This window comes from Cygnus olor, chromosome 10 (assembly GCF_009769625.2).
Source record: "Cygnus olor isolate bCygOlo1 chromosome 10, bCygOlo1.pri.v2, whole genome shotgun sequence".
Classification (NCBI taxonomy): Eukaryota; Metazoa; Chordata; class Aves; order Anseriformes; family Anatidae; genus Cygnus; species Cygnus olor.
Genome location: NC_049178.1, coordinates 7,231,911 through 7,248,430, shown reverse-complemented (window position 1 = coordinate 7,248,430; position 16,520 = coordinate 7,231,911). Strand labels below are relative to the sequence as shown.

General features: G+C 46.1%; 1 long non-coding RNA gene across 1 annotated transcript in view; it reads right to left on the bottom strand.

Annotated features, from left to right (window-relative positions):
* The window catches only part of LOC121075716, a 165,603-nt gene that overhangs the window by 42,035 nt on the left and 107,048 nt on the right, over positions 1–16,520 (bottom strand). The window contains exon 9 of the long non-coding RNA XR_005823123.1: positions 10,865–11,013. This is a non-coding gene — a long non-coding RNA (uncharacterized LOC121075716). The remainder of the gene's footprint in view (positions 1–10,864; positions 11,014–16,520) is intronic.

Below are 16,520 nucleotides of genomic sequence, written 5' to 3'. Positions count from 1 at the left end.
GCAAAACAAAAAAAACAAACCAAGGTACCAGACTGTGTAATGGATATTAGCCATGTTCCTAAGTGTCTTGCTGAATCAAGGCCATGGCCTATTGATTACAGACAATGTATTAACAATGCAATTTTCTCAGAAATGATGATTGAGCCTACATGTAGGCCGAGCTTATCCAGCAAGTACAGCAATGCAGACTGCCGCGGGAGTTACCAGCAGCCTGGGGACGGTCACACCAGCAGCACATGACTTCCCCCCGCTCCCCAGGACTGCTTGCACACCTTTATGTGCTGCATGAGTCCATGGACTCGCCAGCACCCTGTCCTGCCAGAGGCAATTCTGAGCAGTGAAAATTGCTGCTAATTGCACATGGGCTGTCATTCAGGAGGTGTGCTGTGCAGAGGTTTATAGCTGTGCCTAATATAGCTTATAGCTATATAGTTTAGCTTATAGCTAATATAGTTTATAGCTGTGCACTTGCCTAAGCAAGTGTTAATCAAGTAAAACCAATTAGCAAATGCTATAATAACAGCTGTATGGTAGGATTGCAAAGGATAGACTATTCAAGACCCAGACTAATGCTCCAGTGTCATTCCCAGTATCTGTATTTAGCACCACCCCGTCTCGATGTTCAGGGCCAGTTCCCTACACGGGGAAAAGCTGGAGTGCCGGTTCAGCGCCTGCCAAGCACTGGGGCACAGCTCAGCCCTTGCTGTTACGCTCAGCTGCCGACAGAAGACACAGCTACAAGCGTAAGATGTGGTACCTTTCCCTACGGTACTTTGCTGTGTGGTCCACATCCCTGCCCAACCCCAGCAAGTGCTGATAGCCCGAATATTCAGATCCCATCTCATTTATCCTGAGCACCACCAGGTGCTCCTAACAGGGTCTGTGGTTACTTCATCTCCCAAGGTGCAAGCTTGTGCTCACAGCACCTTGAAAATGTAGCCAAAGTGGCTTAGAAGATCAGTTCCCAGTTCTGGGGAATGGAAGTTCTGATGGTGGTGGCTCACTCCTCTTGCGCAAGCCGAGGAAGCTGGAGCCTGCAGTGCAAGTAAGGAAAAGTATTAGTGCCATATTGTGCTGTAAATGCTGCGGCAGGGGAATACCCACAGACTGTCGATTCAGTGTTGCATTGGCAAGAGCTGTTTTTATTGACATCTGCTGTTTTCTTCGCTTCATAAGGAAACAGAAAAGAGGAGATGTTCGAAAACAGGATCCAGGTCAGGTCCCGGAAAGCTACACTTGGTGTCAGTGGGTGTGCAGGCCCTGAAGTACCTGGGCCATATTCTGCTGCCATTTGCAGACCCTACCCATGGGACAGCAACCTCGGCCAGTTTCCACAAGGTCTGGATTGCACCAGAAATTAACCCACAAGAGCTGGGCAGGCACGGCATGCCAAAACCAGTGCCCTTCTCAGAAGCAATCAGCTTCTCCATTCATAGCCCAGAGGCTGCCCTGAATTAAAGCTGGTTCATGCTCAGCAGCGATGTCCAGGCCACTCGGAAGTTAATGATGCAGAAGAGCAGCTGGGCGTAACTGCTATGAAAGGGGAGAATGTGCTTCTAGCTTTTCCATCATAGTTAATCATTAAAGCCTTTCATGGTCACAGAAGGTGCTGGCTTCCTTACAAGCTCCCCTTATCAGCCATAATTATTTCCTGATCTGCTTTCGCCTAACTACCTGGCAGACTTATGCACAACACCCTTGAATCACCTGACTGCATTTATTGCCCTATATTCCAGGCCAAATGGGCCTCTGCTGTGTCAGCTGCAATATTTACAGCATGTTATTTCTCCCAGCCCATGCCCAAACATAAAAGCTGTTCTGCCCCCTGCCTTCCCTTTATACCATCCCTCTTCCCATGACAAAGCAAAACAGAGCAGTAAGCTAAATATCTCAGAACTCTTTCTTATCTTCTCCACGGAAGCAAAACAGCCCCTCTTGCATAAATCCCAAGAGTTCTGCTGCCCTCCCCCTAATTCCATTTCACTCTAAGTTTGTAATCATTTTAATTCTACAGATATTGTCTAGACAGCTAAATTAATGCATTTCTATTTACACTCCTTTCCTTTTTTCTTTTTTGTTTTCTGACAAAGACTAGCTCACCTCCATAGAGGAGAGAGACATAAATCCAAGTGATAGACCTTAAAACCTCACCCTTGCAGCGTGTTATTTTCATGTCAGAGCCAGCGGAGCTGGGACTCAGCTTCCTACTGAGTGCAGTCCAGAGTTACCAACTTAACTCTTATTGAATAAAAATTGATAGAGTAAGCCTGACAAGCACAGCAGGTTGAACAGATGAAGTCAAATCCTGAGGTCCTATATGAGTGGAGCCAGTGGAAATTTCCAAGAGCAGAAGAGGGCTAGTACTTGGATTAGTAAGAACAACATAGTAAAAAAAATCAAGAACTGGAGATTCAGTCCCCATGGCAGCTGTGATCGACAGGCAGAAATTCTGCTCTCTGTGAGGCAGAAGAAGCCGTCCCATCTACAGGTACTATGAACCTATACATGTACATACACACATACTGTACAACACCTGCTTGAGCTACCAACAAGGGTTTTCTATTCAAATGTACACAAAGGGGACAGAGGTCTCCAGACAGGGAGCAGAGGAGTCAAGAACTAGGAACATGGCATTTCATGATCAAATTCATCTTCTCAGAGAGACAGCAACATCTACAAAAAGGAATAAAAATGCAGCGAAGGGAGATTTTGTTTTCACTGCTTAGGCTTGTGAAAATACTGTTTTAGGGAAATTCAAAACCACGAAGTGAGCAGGGGATGTACATGGAATAACCCCAAGGCCAGATTGCATTGCTGTTGCTTAACCTTGGTGTCTGATACATGGTTGACTCTGCTTGCAGGCAACACCAAGGTCATTGTGAAATACCTGTAATCAACAATTCAAACCAATGCTTCCTCTTTCTTTCTAGCAAAGTATTCATGTAAAACAGCCAGTAATTCAGAGAGGTCTCAGATACAACCAAGAATTTGGAAATGCTCTGCTCTGCTCATCTTTTCTTGCTCACTGCAGTCAGGTCACTTCCAAGGCAGACCAAATGAATGTGCACCACAGGGACACTGGGCATGCTCTGCAAGTACAGATAATACACGGGCAAGCATAAAATAAGAACTCACAGAAGTGTCTACCCACACGTGCATTTCTCTGCTTTGTGAGCATACCATGCTTCTTTCTGCTCTCACAGTCATCTATCATTTCGCCTGTAGCCACTGCAGGACGTGCTTTTAAAATGCCAGCTCAAGGCTCAGGATGAAGGCACACAGGATCCCTGAAAATATTACAGAAAGGCTGGCTAGAGGAAAAGATGGTGAAGCTTTGCCACCACTAAAAGAAGATGCGCCTACGTCATGAGTCCTGTGCGGGGTCTCATCACCCTCTCTTGGAAAGCACAGGCAATATGCAGAGAAGAACAGCTTAACCAGTGATTCCGCATACTGCACAGCTTCTGTCTCCATGTGGGAGGATGCCTCAGCTCAGAAAAGAGATGGCAGGGGGAGGTGACAGAGGTCTGTAGAGACACAAATAGTGGTAAGGTGATTAAAGTGTTCATGGCACAAGAGCCAGAACCACTGCACTTACCAGGTCCACTAAAATTCACCAAGATGCTGATGCCAGTTGTTGGGTGGACGCACTTGAGGTTATGCCAAGGGAAGGACCATGCTACCTATGGTTTCTCTCTTATACTTCCCCCAGGGATGTGTTAGTGGTCGCAGTCAAGAGAAGGTGAAGGAGGGCTTTGGCTAGAGTCAGTACAGGTCTCACTAGTGGGGCGTAAGGTGAGAGCTTATATGGGAAAACAAGCTGTCTCCCACCCAGAGCAATACCCAGTCACGTAGCTCTTGGAAACTGCCCTTTTGATTTCTTGCAACATTCCATTTCAGACCCTCATCCTGTTGCCTTCTTTCAGCTTTTTTTAGCATTAAATATACACCCTGATTTTAAATGACAGTGAAATATGCTGAAATAACAGCCTTGTAGCATGCTGTCAGCTGTCTGTCCACAAATAATCACACTCCCTTCGCTGCTGCCTGTGTGCCCTGGCCCTTAACTAAAGAGGCCTCTTCCAGAGCTCAGTGCTCAGCCCCCCTGCCAAGACAGCCAGCAGTGGCAATTACAGAAGTCTCTCACTGTGTCGTGATGTCCCATCCACAAGGCACTCAAGTCCCACTGCTCCTGCAGACCCACCAGGGTGGTGGAATCGCTGTGGAGCAGAACCAGGCTCGCTTGTCCATGCGCAACACATCTCACACTTCTGTTAGGATGACCCCACAGCTTGACCTAACAATTGAACTACAAGATGCCTACTGTAGTCAGCAGCCATGAAAATTATTAGCAACATTCTTTCCATTTTTAATGCTGTTTGAGAGATTTTAATCAAATCTGATGGTGGGCAAAGTAGCCAGTGAAGAAATTACACAGGAGGGAGGGAGTGTATCACCTGCCCTACAGCTGTGCCTTGTGTCACTGCTCCCAAACATCTGCTACAAGAGTAGCTTGAACAACCTTTTAGAGGGAAACTTGGCACAACCAGACCACGCAGGGCAAGCTGCAGCCACAGTATTTTGAGCTGTACCATTCCTTTTTTCAAGTTCACCTACCGGCTGATTGACATGTTGGTGGATGGTGTTGAACTTTCTCCCCACAGGTCCAAAAAGGATGCTATTTCCTTGTCTTTCACTGAATTCCTGTGTGAAATCCCTCCTGAAGATGGATTTAGGACCCTGGCACATACCTGTATCTTCTTGTTCAGGCCTTAGTGATCTGTTGCTGGGGCATGTTCCTAATGCTGCAGGTCCTGGTTCACTGCAGGCGTAGGTGGGAGCTTTCTGGCTTTCGCCAGCTTAGCAGCAGTGCCTGTGAGCCCTGGGGCACAGGGGGCCCTTCACCGTCAATCTTCATCTTGCCCATCCGCTCAGCCTTGTTTAACCACAGGGAAGGAGGTAAGGGACTGTTTCCTGTCTTACGAGAAATGTTTCACAAAACTGGAAAAAAGCTTATTGTTATTTTTCTGAAGGGGAATTTGTTTTCCCAGGTAAGCTTTCATTCCTAAAATCCCTGTGAAACACACATACATCTCCCCAAGAAATCTCACCTCGGGCGATGGGGTAGAGGTGTCGGAAGAGCGGTGCTTTGGTTAGCAAAACATGATCATTTTGCTTGGTTCCCCCTTCAGAAAAAAAGAAGAAAAAAAAAAAGAAAAGAGCCCTGAAATGTTCAGATAGAAATACCTGCTTGTGGGACACACGTACCTGCCAAAAATCCCCAGCTTCCATTAGAAAAAAAAAATAACACAAAACTTCTGAGTTTCTTTCTGATCTGAACTTAGCCCAGAGACTGGGCTGGTGACTGAACCAGACCCCAGCGCATCCCACGGGGCAGTGCAAACCACTGCCTTTTGCTCACACACGTGCCCCAAGATGCCTTCCAGGTGCTCCCACACCCGCTGCGCCCCAAGCTAAGCCGGCAGGTCCGCTCCCTCCCCATCGCCAGCACAGACAGATGCCACCAGTCGCATCCATTCCCTGTGGCACAGTCAATCTGACAGCTCTGCCTCCTGACGGCTCTTGAAGCGAGCAGCTCAGTTGGCAACTGGGGAGCAGAGTCAAACTCTATTATGAGATAGAGGTGTATGTATCTGCCTTTAACTGCACATTTTTGGGTCTGGTCTTCAGGTCTGATTTCCCCATGCCTATCTCTGTCTCACTGCAAAATAAACAGCAGCACCCTTACTATCAGCCAAGTATAAGAGCTTATGTGCAAAGCCCCTTGCCTCCTGCTCCCAGACCAGAGCACTGGAAGGCAAAAACAGAAAAACAAACAGCATTAACATGATTTATCTTTTGTACAGGGGCTCCTCCCTCTCTTTCAAGACCACACGTTTCAATAATGAGAAACAGGGCATTCCCAACCCTCATGCACAATCCCTCTTTTATTTCCTGCGCAGTAAGGAGCAAAGACATGAGACTTTCCCAACCGCTTCCCACAAGAACTGTCTCTGGCTTTGACTTTGATAATCCAGCCTGACTGATCTTCCTCTGGCGGTGGCACTGGCGTCAGCAGCCACAGTGATGGATGGGCTTTATAGCTTGAATGGCCTTTGGGACAGCTGGTGGAAGATAAGTGCCTAAAGCCCTCGATTTATGCCTCCTCAAGTTCCTAAGCCATAGGATGTTCATAGATGCCTTTTCCCTTTACTGTTAGCTTTGAAACAGGAGCAAAACAATGAGGGTGAAACTCTCAAGTCACTGTGTTACATCCATTGCTAGAGGAAAGTGAATTATGTGACCAGGAGGAAAGTGGTGGTAGCTGCACAATTTTTCTACCGTCCCAATATCCTGATGCCATCAGCTCGTATGCTGTGGGATTTCTGTTTGTGTGTTTTTTCTGTTTTTTGTTTTTTTTTTTTTGTTTTTTTTTTTTAAGTTTCTCCTCTTGGTCTGAATTTTTATTCCATGCCTCCTAGATCAGGTGCAACAGGAGTGAATGCTGTTGCCTACTGGTAGAAAATGAAGGTAGGAGACATGGGAAGATCAATAGGTGAGCAGCCAAACAAGACAAAACATTGACCTAGACTTTGTGCGTCCTGGCAAGATGTACAGTACTGACTTTACTTGTCAGATGCCAGAGACACCTCTCTTGCCAGGTTCCAATTCCAGCTAAACTCATATTATGCTAAGCCTTTCCAAAGTTACCTCCATCACAAGAGCATCTGTGATCACTGAGGCAATAAAACAATGGCTGAAACTTTAAATGAAGTCAGACTGACAGGTCCCGTTAAGATGCTCATCAAAGGCTACTAAAAACACACTGATTTACACTTACCAGCAGGAAGGTTTTGTTACAGGCAGTTACATTTTTCTTACTCAGTTTTCAGAGTTGCTTTTGTAGAGGTTTCACTGTTTAAGTATTTAAAGCTTATTGAATGTTCAAACAAAATTCATGACCAAATTACTGCAAATAAATGTAAATGCATTTCAGCAGACGCAGATAGCTAGCTGGGCACATGCTCCTAACCAATGGCAAAGATCGAGCGATCCAAGTTTCAGAGCCATGCACGTGCACAGACAGCAGGAAGCAGCAAACTTTTGCCAGGGTTGAGCTGAACACCCAAACACCTTTCAAAGCTGAAAATCAGAATAAAATTGTTCATTTCGTTCTTTCATGCTGACACAGACCTACAGCCGTTTCCAGGGCAGGGACTGAAAGGCTGCTTCTAGACATCTCATTTTGATAAAAATCTAATTTGTCCTAAACACCCTGGAGTTCAACACCCCAGGAGACCTCCGAGCACAAGCATACAGCAAAACTACACTGTGTTTCAAGACCTGAGAAACGCTGAGACTGACATGCAGTTGTGTTTTATCAAGGAATGTGACATTCAAACTGCTTTCTCATTGTAAAAACAGCAGGGCTAAGTTTTGAGGAAGAAGCCAGTTTTGTCTTTCTTTGTACTTGAGGACTTTCCCAACCACCACACAACCACAGAGAAAACAGATGTATCCAGGGTGAATGTGGGTAAAGAGTGACTCAGGATGTCTGAGGGAGCATCAAGTGCAAACAAGAGCTTTGAGATGAGGTAGTGCCTGCCTCGAAGTGAAACAGCACTGGCAGCTGCGTGGTGTGTCACAGGGCAGTCACCCTGTTCCCTTCAAAGGTGATCCTTCCTGGAGATCAGACCGATGAAAGTGGCACCTGCCTCAGAAGGGATCTGCAGCCATTCCCTCCCAGCTCATAAGGGCTGTGCTCCATGTGTGGTCTTGTTACGTGCCCAGGTGCCTGTGGGAGTTGTTTGATTTCAACATTCTGGGAATTGGAAGGAAAGGCCTCTAAGATACTGAGTTCAAATGAACTGTGAGAAAACTAGTGGCCAAACAGAGCAGAAAGTCTCTGCTGGTGCTCCTGCTAGGGGAAGGGCTGACAAAGCGAGCTCTCCCTAGACACTGCAGAACTCCGAGAAGGATGTTAGAAAGCAGATCTGACTCCTGCTGCTGCTTGTCAAACTGCTCATTTCTTCCTCTGTTACCGATTCTGCTGGGCTTTGGAACCCAAAATCTATCAGCATTCAAAGGGGACTTTTCCTCCTCGTCTCCTAAAGTGCCTGAAACCTTCTCAAGTCAGTTTGTTTCTGTAAGTTCTTTCAGACTCCTAGACAGCTCTCATTTTGGGGGCCCTTTGGAGGCAGGCCTGGAGCACGCCCAGCTAACGACACATTTCCCTGCCATACAGGGGGATCTGATCCAAGGCCTGACTGTGCAGGAAGCTGATCCCCAGTTTCAATCGGCCTTCAGAACAACTCATGTCTCCGCTATCTGTGAGAGAAATTCTTAAACGTTTGCTCAGAGTGAGTAGCAGCCGATGCTCTTAATCATCACGGAGAGGAAAGGGAGGGATGGAAAAATGCCCGCCTGCCAGCCCTCTTACCAAGGCTTCAGGATGAGACCTTTTCTCGGGGGAGAGCTGGTTCTCTGCTTGGTTCTTTTGAAGCATCCCGGCCTCAGATGCCATTGAAAGCAAGGTACTGGGAGTCTTAGTGGGCAAGTTATTATGGTATTCCCCCCCTAGACAGCTACAAAAACTGCAGAAAAGCCAACTGAGAATCCCTCCCATATCTTTTTGAAATGACCCTGAGACTGGAAGTACTGAAGCAGCCTAACAGTAGGACAGACTATCAGCACAGCATCAAAGGCTGTGAAACAGAAGTTCCCCAGATTTTCCAGTCCTCCCTTGTTCAAAGACCCCTCCTCCATCAAAGCTCAAACCCTCCTAGGACCAGCAGATCATGTGAGAGGCATCAGAGGATTATTAATTTGAAAGAAATGGGTGGAAAGTGTGTCAAGCACGCCCAATCTTTGAACTGGGTACTTTAGAAGATCATTGCAAAATAAAAGACAACTATACATTCATTTTCCTTTAGAAAGAACATATTGCACAAAGCCACAAAAGTTACATGACCTTCATGTGAAGGAGAACAGAAGGACCAATCTTCACTCATTGTAAAATGACTTGGAAAGGCAACAAAGCGATGCCAGTTTTCACCAGCTGAAGATACGACCAAATGTCTGCGGTACGCTGAAAACTATAAGGCCTATTCATTGTGAATGCTTCTGAGCATATGTTAATCAGTGAGAAATTTCTTTCCAGAGATAATTATGGAACAAATATAAGTCCATGAATTTGGCCTATTATGAAGACTGTGCCTTCCTCCAAGGCATGGAGTGGAGAGTGGGATCTATTAATATCATCAGGCTGCAGACGAACTTGCAGTTTCAGAGTTGCTTCTGTCTGGCAGCTTGCAGTTACCTTCAGCATCATCTTTACTGTGTCCTCTCCAAATCCCTGCCTGGAGACAGGCCAACTTTTTCCCATTGACACGGACTGGTCCAGCAGCAGTGAACAACACGAGAGGGATCCATGCCTTGGCCCCATTCTGGCAACATGTGGGAGAGAGACACAATCAATACCTCTGACCTGAAGCTTGCCATGAACGTGTCCTTAAAGGATAAAAACAATGGCCATCAGCTTAGCAGCCATGGCACAGTCAGGACTGTGTTTAGGTTCATTTCCCTCTAAAACTGAAACTAGATGCTCTGTATTTTCTACAGCAACACAGAGACCTGAAAGGAGAACCTACTTTCTGAAGAAAATCCATGCTGCTCCTGCTGTGTAGCAGATGGCAAATAAATGGAGCACATCAGTGCCATCCCAGTCTGTATCACTAGCATCTCAAAACCACTCCAGAAAAGGTGTCAACACCAGTGAGGTCTAATCCAGCATCTACCATCTAAGACTCTTACAGGACTTTTGAACTGTGGAGATGTAATCCTAAAGCTACAACAACAGAGACATCTGTTTTTCAGCCATCTACCTGAGACAATTTAGAGCTAAGACTTCCAAACAGTCCTTATGACAACCATAAGCAAGATGCACATATGAAATCATCTAATGCTTTGCCAAAACCAAACAAAACAAAACGAAAATCTACATGAATGCTAGCTAGATCCTTTATTTGCCCAGGAAAAACTCCTGGCAAGACAGTAATGCTGACCTAGTCCAATACATTGCACCTGAGACAATTCTGATTCCTTCTAGTTTTGATAAGGAAATTGTAAGCAAGGAGATACTTTGTAGAATCATGCACACACACTTAGCAAGGGATAGTCACAACATTAAAAGGAAAAAGATTTAAAGATTTTTCGTTTCATATAATACAAGTGACTAGTACAATTCCTCACACAAAATGAGCTGTGGTGAAGGCTTTCCAGCCCTAATTCTCAGCAGTGAACGGTGACCAGTGCTCTGGGGCCCCCAGCACAAGACAGACACAGACCTGTTGGAGCAGGTCCAGAGTCCAACCCAAGCCATTCTACAGTTGTATGGCCAAGGCAGGATGCTGTACTACACAGACCCAATCAAAAGAGCACTTCAAAATAGCATTTTATTTTCCTGAAACGGAATGAACAGCTTATGCAGAAGTCTGGCTTACTTCATGGCAAAGATCTTTGTCTGTTTGAGAAAGTCAGCTCTTAACAGGCTGACCTTCAAGAGAAAGGCTGCTCTGCTGTTAGGGAGCTGACATAACACTTGCTATGCTCTGAGGTACAAGAGCACGCGTCTCTCCATATGCCTGACCTCTGCTCACCTCCTTCACTCTGGCCTTCCTGACTGGATTCTGTAACCCTCTATTTTCACTGCAAATCCCTCAAATATTTTCTGCGTATGCAGCTCTTGATGAGAATTTCCTGCTGAAGCACCGCCACCTATGAGTTGTTAGTGCAGGCGTCTTGCCTTATTACTCTGGAGTGTAATGGCTTTGTGGATTAAAGGAAGCTGCTTACCCGGGCTTACCTACTAGCATAGGTGTGATGTCCCGAGGCGTACAAGCACCACATCTTCATATCTGCACCAACAGTGAGCAGCTACCAGATTTGGATGGCATGGAATCAGATGTCCTTCAGATCCTTTCTTTGTTCCCAAAGGTTCACAAGATGAGAGACCTAAAACACAAGATAGAGAAAAAAACTTAAAAGGTGTGCTAACTGATGTTTGCACACATACGCACACACAAATTACCCATTTATTTTGTTATGGCCTAATTTTCAGTCTTTGGCAACAGTTTCCATAACGAAAGGGAGCAGCCTGTAGAGTGAGTCACACTGTTATATCACCCTGGCACTTTCCACAGGGGTTGGCAGCGAGCAGCCATCATGGTGGCACCATGTTCCCTGGGATCTGCTGGCCAGTCCGTCTGGTTGCCACTTTCAGGCAGGCAGGCTGGCGCTGGCACAGGCTGTGGAGGGGCTCGTACAGTAACTGACAGTGCTCCTCGAAAAGAAAAACTCTGAAAGGGTTTCTAGCTGCAGGGAGGACTTCCATAAAAAAACATTCTAACAAGTTCTCCATGAAAAGACAACTTCTAGGTGTGCACTGCTCCAGTTTAGATCAGTGTTATGATGCTATTAAAATGGAAGAAAACAGGTATCTTTTCTGTATGAGTTCAGCAGGAATGGAGGCAAAGCCCGTGTACCCCCTTGCCCCATCCACCCAGGAGAAGATGAGCCCCCAAGTCCAACACTCGTGTTGACTCCAGCTTTGCGTCTGCCCATTTCCGCAGGCTCCACAGGAGTCATTCTTCATTTATTCTTTCTTTTGTCTTTAGTTCACAAGTTTATTAGCAGCAGACTGAAAGAAGAAAAGGGCCTATTAAAAAAAAGCAGGGGTTAAGCCCCTTCTTCTCTTAGCCTCAGCTTCATCTAGAAGAATTCATAGGACACCAACCTATAGTTAACACACTCCCCACGCCCAAGTCCCAACCCTAACACCTGCACAAGAGCACTGGCTGCTGCATACAACTTGACTCAACCTGTGCCGACCACGGGATGCCAACAGCCAGGTACCGTCACCCAGGAGCCCACCTCAGTGGCCAGAGAGTACCCAAGGGAGTGACTTATTGGCACTGCAGTGTATCCGCAGTCCCAAACGTTTGCTCTTTTAGGGCAGGAAGACCAATTCCCAGCTAGTGACGTGAGAAAGATGTGAAGGCAGGAGGGCTCTGTAAAACAAAGGTAGACGACAGACACCCGAGGAGCCGTAGAGTACAGATCTGGCTACTGGCTACATCTGGCTACCGGTGACACTAGCCAGAACATCCTTAGGTTAAATATGTAAAAAGCCCTCCTTAAGGAAGAGTGCCCAAATCAGAAGAACGGGACAGAGTTTAGAGGAGTTGAACCTTTGTACCTTTGAAGCCATGGGCTCAAAGCAGCGAGGAGTTGAACTTAGATGCCTCTAAAGTAGAAGCAAGGAGAAAGCTTGGCTGGGTGGGCGCCTACCATGCTTGCACCCCAAGCCTCACTCAAAAGGGACTGAGCAGATCCAGGAACACCCTTGTAAAGCTGGTGTATGTTTCTTCCTCACTGCTCATCCAGAATTGCATCAGCTGGAGAGCAGATTTCTGCCTGCATATGAAAAATGTGCATCCGGGTCCATCAGGTCAGCTCTCCCCAAAACACACTTTCTTTCACCTACCCTACATAAGGCCCAGTTGCACGGCACGTCTGCTTTAGAGCTCTCTCTACAGAAATCAAGTCAACAGCAACAAGCACCACCACAGCCCTGTGACAGCCTCAGTGCCCCCAGTGCACCCATCCTTTAGAAGCTCCCAGCCCATCTCACACCCATGGCTGGCCTCTCTGCTCACCTCTTCCTAAATTGCCTCACCCTGAAAGCAAGCTGGCGTGTTTGGAAATCACAACAGAAAAAGAAGCTAGGTCACAGGCATGAAAGGACAGGGGAAAAAAAAAAAAAAAAAAGAAAGGAAAAAGGGAAATTTGGAACAGAGCAATCTTCTGCTCTCCATTTGTGTCATGTTCTCACACACAGCCCCCGCATCAACGCAGGCAGAGCGCCGCGACCGTGCGCTGCTGAACGAGAACGGGGCTAAGTCTGTAACGCAGCGCTCTGCTGCCAGCCCCTTCCCCATCTCGCCTGCCTTGCTTCTCCGCACAGCCTGATTAGGGCAGGGGCTCTGACGCCCACCATAATTCAGCCCAAGTTTTATTAGCCCCCCCAGGAACTGTCATAAACTCAATGAATAATGGATGCATTGCTTAACTGAGACTATGAACCAGCTTGTAAAGAATTCACTAAAAGTCACTTCAATTGCAATTCACTGAAATTCTCACACTGCAAAAAGGAATGTGACATCCACGAGTATCATTAGCAGCGTGGCCCGGTCATGCCTGAGCCCCTGGTTTCTCCAAGTCAACAGAACTCTGAGCACGAGCGAAAATGACAGGATCCAACCTAGGGCATTAGCATCTTCCTTCCTCATTAGGTCACTGAAAACTCTCTGCGCTCCCTGAAGTCTCACTATTTGCAAAATCGCTCCAAGCAAATGCTTTGGATGGGCGGGAGTGCTGTGCACACATTAAACAACCGCATTCCCGGGTGGCCATGGAGAAGGCCCGTGCTTGAAGCTGACACGGCTATGTATGGCACTGGGAGAGGGCTGTGCCCTGCTTCTGTTTTCTCACAGTCCCTGAACAGAAGGCCAGTATGGAGGCAGAAGTACCAAATCACTTCTGCTAGGCAAATACTTTAAAAATGTTATTTCTGACACAGTCATCACTGAAAAGTGCCAAGGAAATGGGGTCTTCAAATGCAGCAGTCCCCACAGAGAATCTGTCCAAGACAATACAGGCAATACTTTGAGCCTTTTTTTTTTTTTTTAATGAATAACATTCAGAAATCCAACAGTCAGAAATTAATCATCACACAGATATTAGGCCACTCTGTTGAAATAAGATGATTATTAAAGACTAAACAATAAAGCTGCCTTCATATGGACAGGGCTTGCCTTCCTATCTACTTTCAGGTTAATATTGAAGTAAAACTTGTTCCAGATTAGACAGTAGTGTACCTACCTCTTTAAGCACCAGACTGATCTAGAAAAGAGAATGGAGCAGAACTGTGCCCTGACTTAGGTGTTGCAAGCCCCAGGCAATATACTCGATTCCTTCCCTGTTTCTGAACACAGCTCTGCCATCACGCCTCCTGTCTGACAACACACATGTCTTTTGGAGTCCCACAGCAGGACGATGGGCTGCTCAGCATGAGCAAAGGCCATGTGAGCTATCTCTTACTCCTCTTCCCAGCCGATCTCCAAACAGCGTTTTGTTGCTAACAAACAGATTGTGACTCACTGAGACATTCAAAATTACATTCCTGTAATTTTCATTTTTACTTCGCTCACTCAAATCCAGCCTGTTGTGGCTTGCCCAACTTCTGTTTGGCAAATACTCCCTAGCTGGCCTCGTGTGTGTCTGAACATCAGTTCAAAAGGAGATCTAGCCAGGACAGGGTTAGAATAGACCAGTTTCCACACACAGACAAAAAGCAAACTGAAGAAGTCTAAATTAAGCAAATTCTCGGGTCTTCCCAATACCAGTGCATCTGTCCCCCAAAAAATAAAAAGCAAGAGCTCAAGCCAGCAAGGACAACCGCAGAGCCCAAGCCAAAGAGCAGGCAGTGTGAGACTTCCCAGAAAACACGCCACTGATCTTCACATTGTGGTGTTGGCAGGCCAGGGTGACATCACCGCATCGATGCGGTACCAAAAGCAGCCCATGTAGTTACTCTCTGAACTGTGCAGTCACTGTGTTCATTATTTTGGCCCCTTGTATGAGCATCCTATTGCTATGGCTTTAACTGCTGTCATACCAGAGAGCTGCCTTTCACACTAGCCAACTAACCCGCATCAGAGAAGCAGCAACGTTACCGCCTGGAGGCTCCTTTGAATTCCATCTGTGTCTAGATTACCGTCTGTGCAGCCCAAGAGTGTCTGGCCATGCCTGCACCAGCATCCTGCCAAAAGCTGGGTGAAATCCTGTCTCTGCCCAGCCAGGGACCAGGCAGAAGCCACCCAGCAGGATGCCTGAGCAGGGTTGGCACCGACCGCGTAACAAGCTCTAACTTAACTTTCCAGATTGTATTCCAAATCTTGTGATATTTACACTCTCAGAACACCAGTTGATCACTCAGGAGGATGCCACGGGGCCAGGAGTGTCTTCCCCAACATGCAGACTTGCTTCAGGACAGCAGAATGGGAAGACAGGCAGTTCTGGGGCTGGTTAGAGCTAATACACTGCTAAGGTAAGTCAATATTTTGCCTGGTGTCAACTTCACAATCCATTCAATCATTGATCACAATATTTGAATTTGGCTTTTAAAGATGTTTGTGAAGAAACCCACTTCTGTTGTTTTACATTTACAGGGAGGTTTAAAGACCACATTGTTCTTAGAACATACCTAAGATGTTTTATTAATTCTTCCCTCCCAGGTGATTACAGGGCTCTACCCAAAGCAATGTTTGTGCTCCATTATCACGATGGACGTACACAAGCTTTCCCAGCTTCACTCAGTAGCTTTCACTGAGCAGTGCAATGAAAGAAAAGACAACATATTTCACCTTTCCTGTGGTAACAGTCATCCTAACTATCATTTTTGAGCTGACAGGACTGTCTGGAGCCAGGCATTCATTGCTGTTTCCTCATCAGCCTGACTCTGGGTCCAAGCAGCCCTTCAGAAACTCAATTACCCAGCTACATGCTCAGATTTCCTCTCCCACTCCAAGCTCTCCCAACCATGTAGATGCCCCAGGAGAGGTAATAGAGCCTTACTGAAGGATCACAGACCCTAAAATTCCTTGCAGATGTGCAACTAACTTGCTCAGGAATACCATTGAGCCTACAGGTGGAAAAGACAGAGGAGAAGCTAAAGTAGCACTAAAATGCCCGCTGTTGAAGAAATAAGTAGCTCAGAAGACAGAAGTGATTTGGTGAAGGAGAAAGGCCATAGATTTCTATGAAGATGTTGAAAATACTCATATTATTTCAACCAAGTGACTGCATTTTAAAGGAATCTTTGTGGAACAGAACAGCCCAGGTAACAACATAGCTGGATTTCATTTTCCTAAGACCCTTAAAAGCTGTATTCTTAGGTAAAGAAGGTGTCTGGGTATCTGTTTGGTTTTCCTTGTCCTGTAGGTTCCTGGAACAACACTGCCTCAACGTTTGAGGCATTTCAGCATTTTCTACAGCAATATTTGTCTGCCTGGCTTCCTAATCTAAACACCAGTCATGAAGCGGGTTCTCCAACATCCATTTTCAATTTCTCCAAAGTAAACATACTAGAGGCTGCTAAATGTTCTCCCTCTATACGTATCGCAAACTCTCAGCTATACTTTACATTACAGTAAATGTTATGTTTACATAATATGTACTTTACATTACGGATTATGTTACCACACTCCTGGTACAGTCTGCCCAGGACCTTTCAGCATCCAGCTCTGTTTTCCACTGCACACAACTTGGTTAAGTTTTAGCTCCTTGTGTTGCGATTTTCCAAAACAAATAACTATCTCAAGCTGGGCTTTTCAGCTATTATAAGATTATATCTTAAAAAATAGATTTTTTTTTTCCACAGCCTAACCCTCTGCTATGCC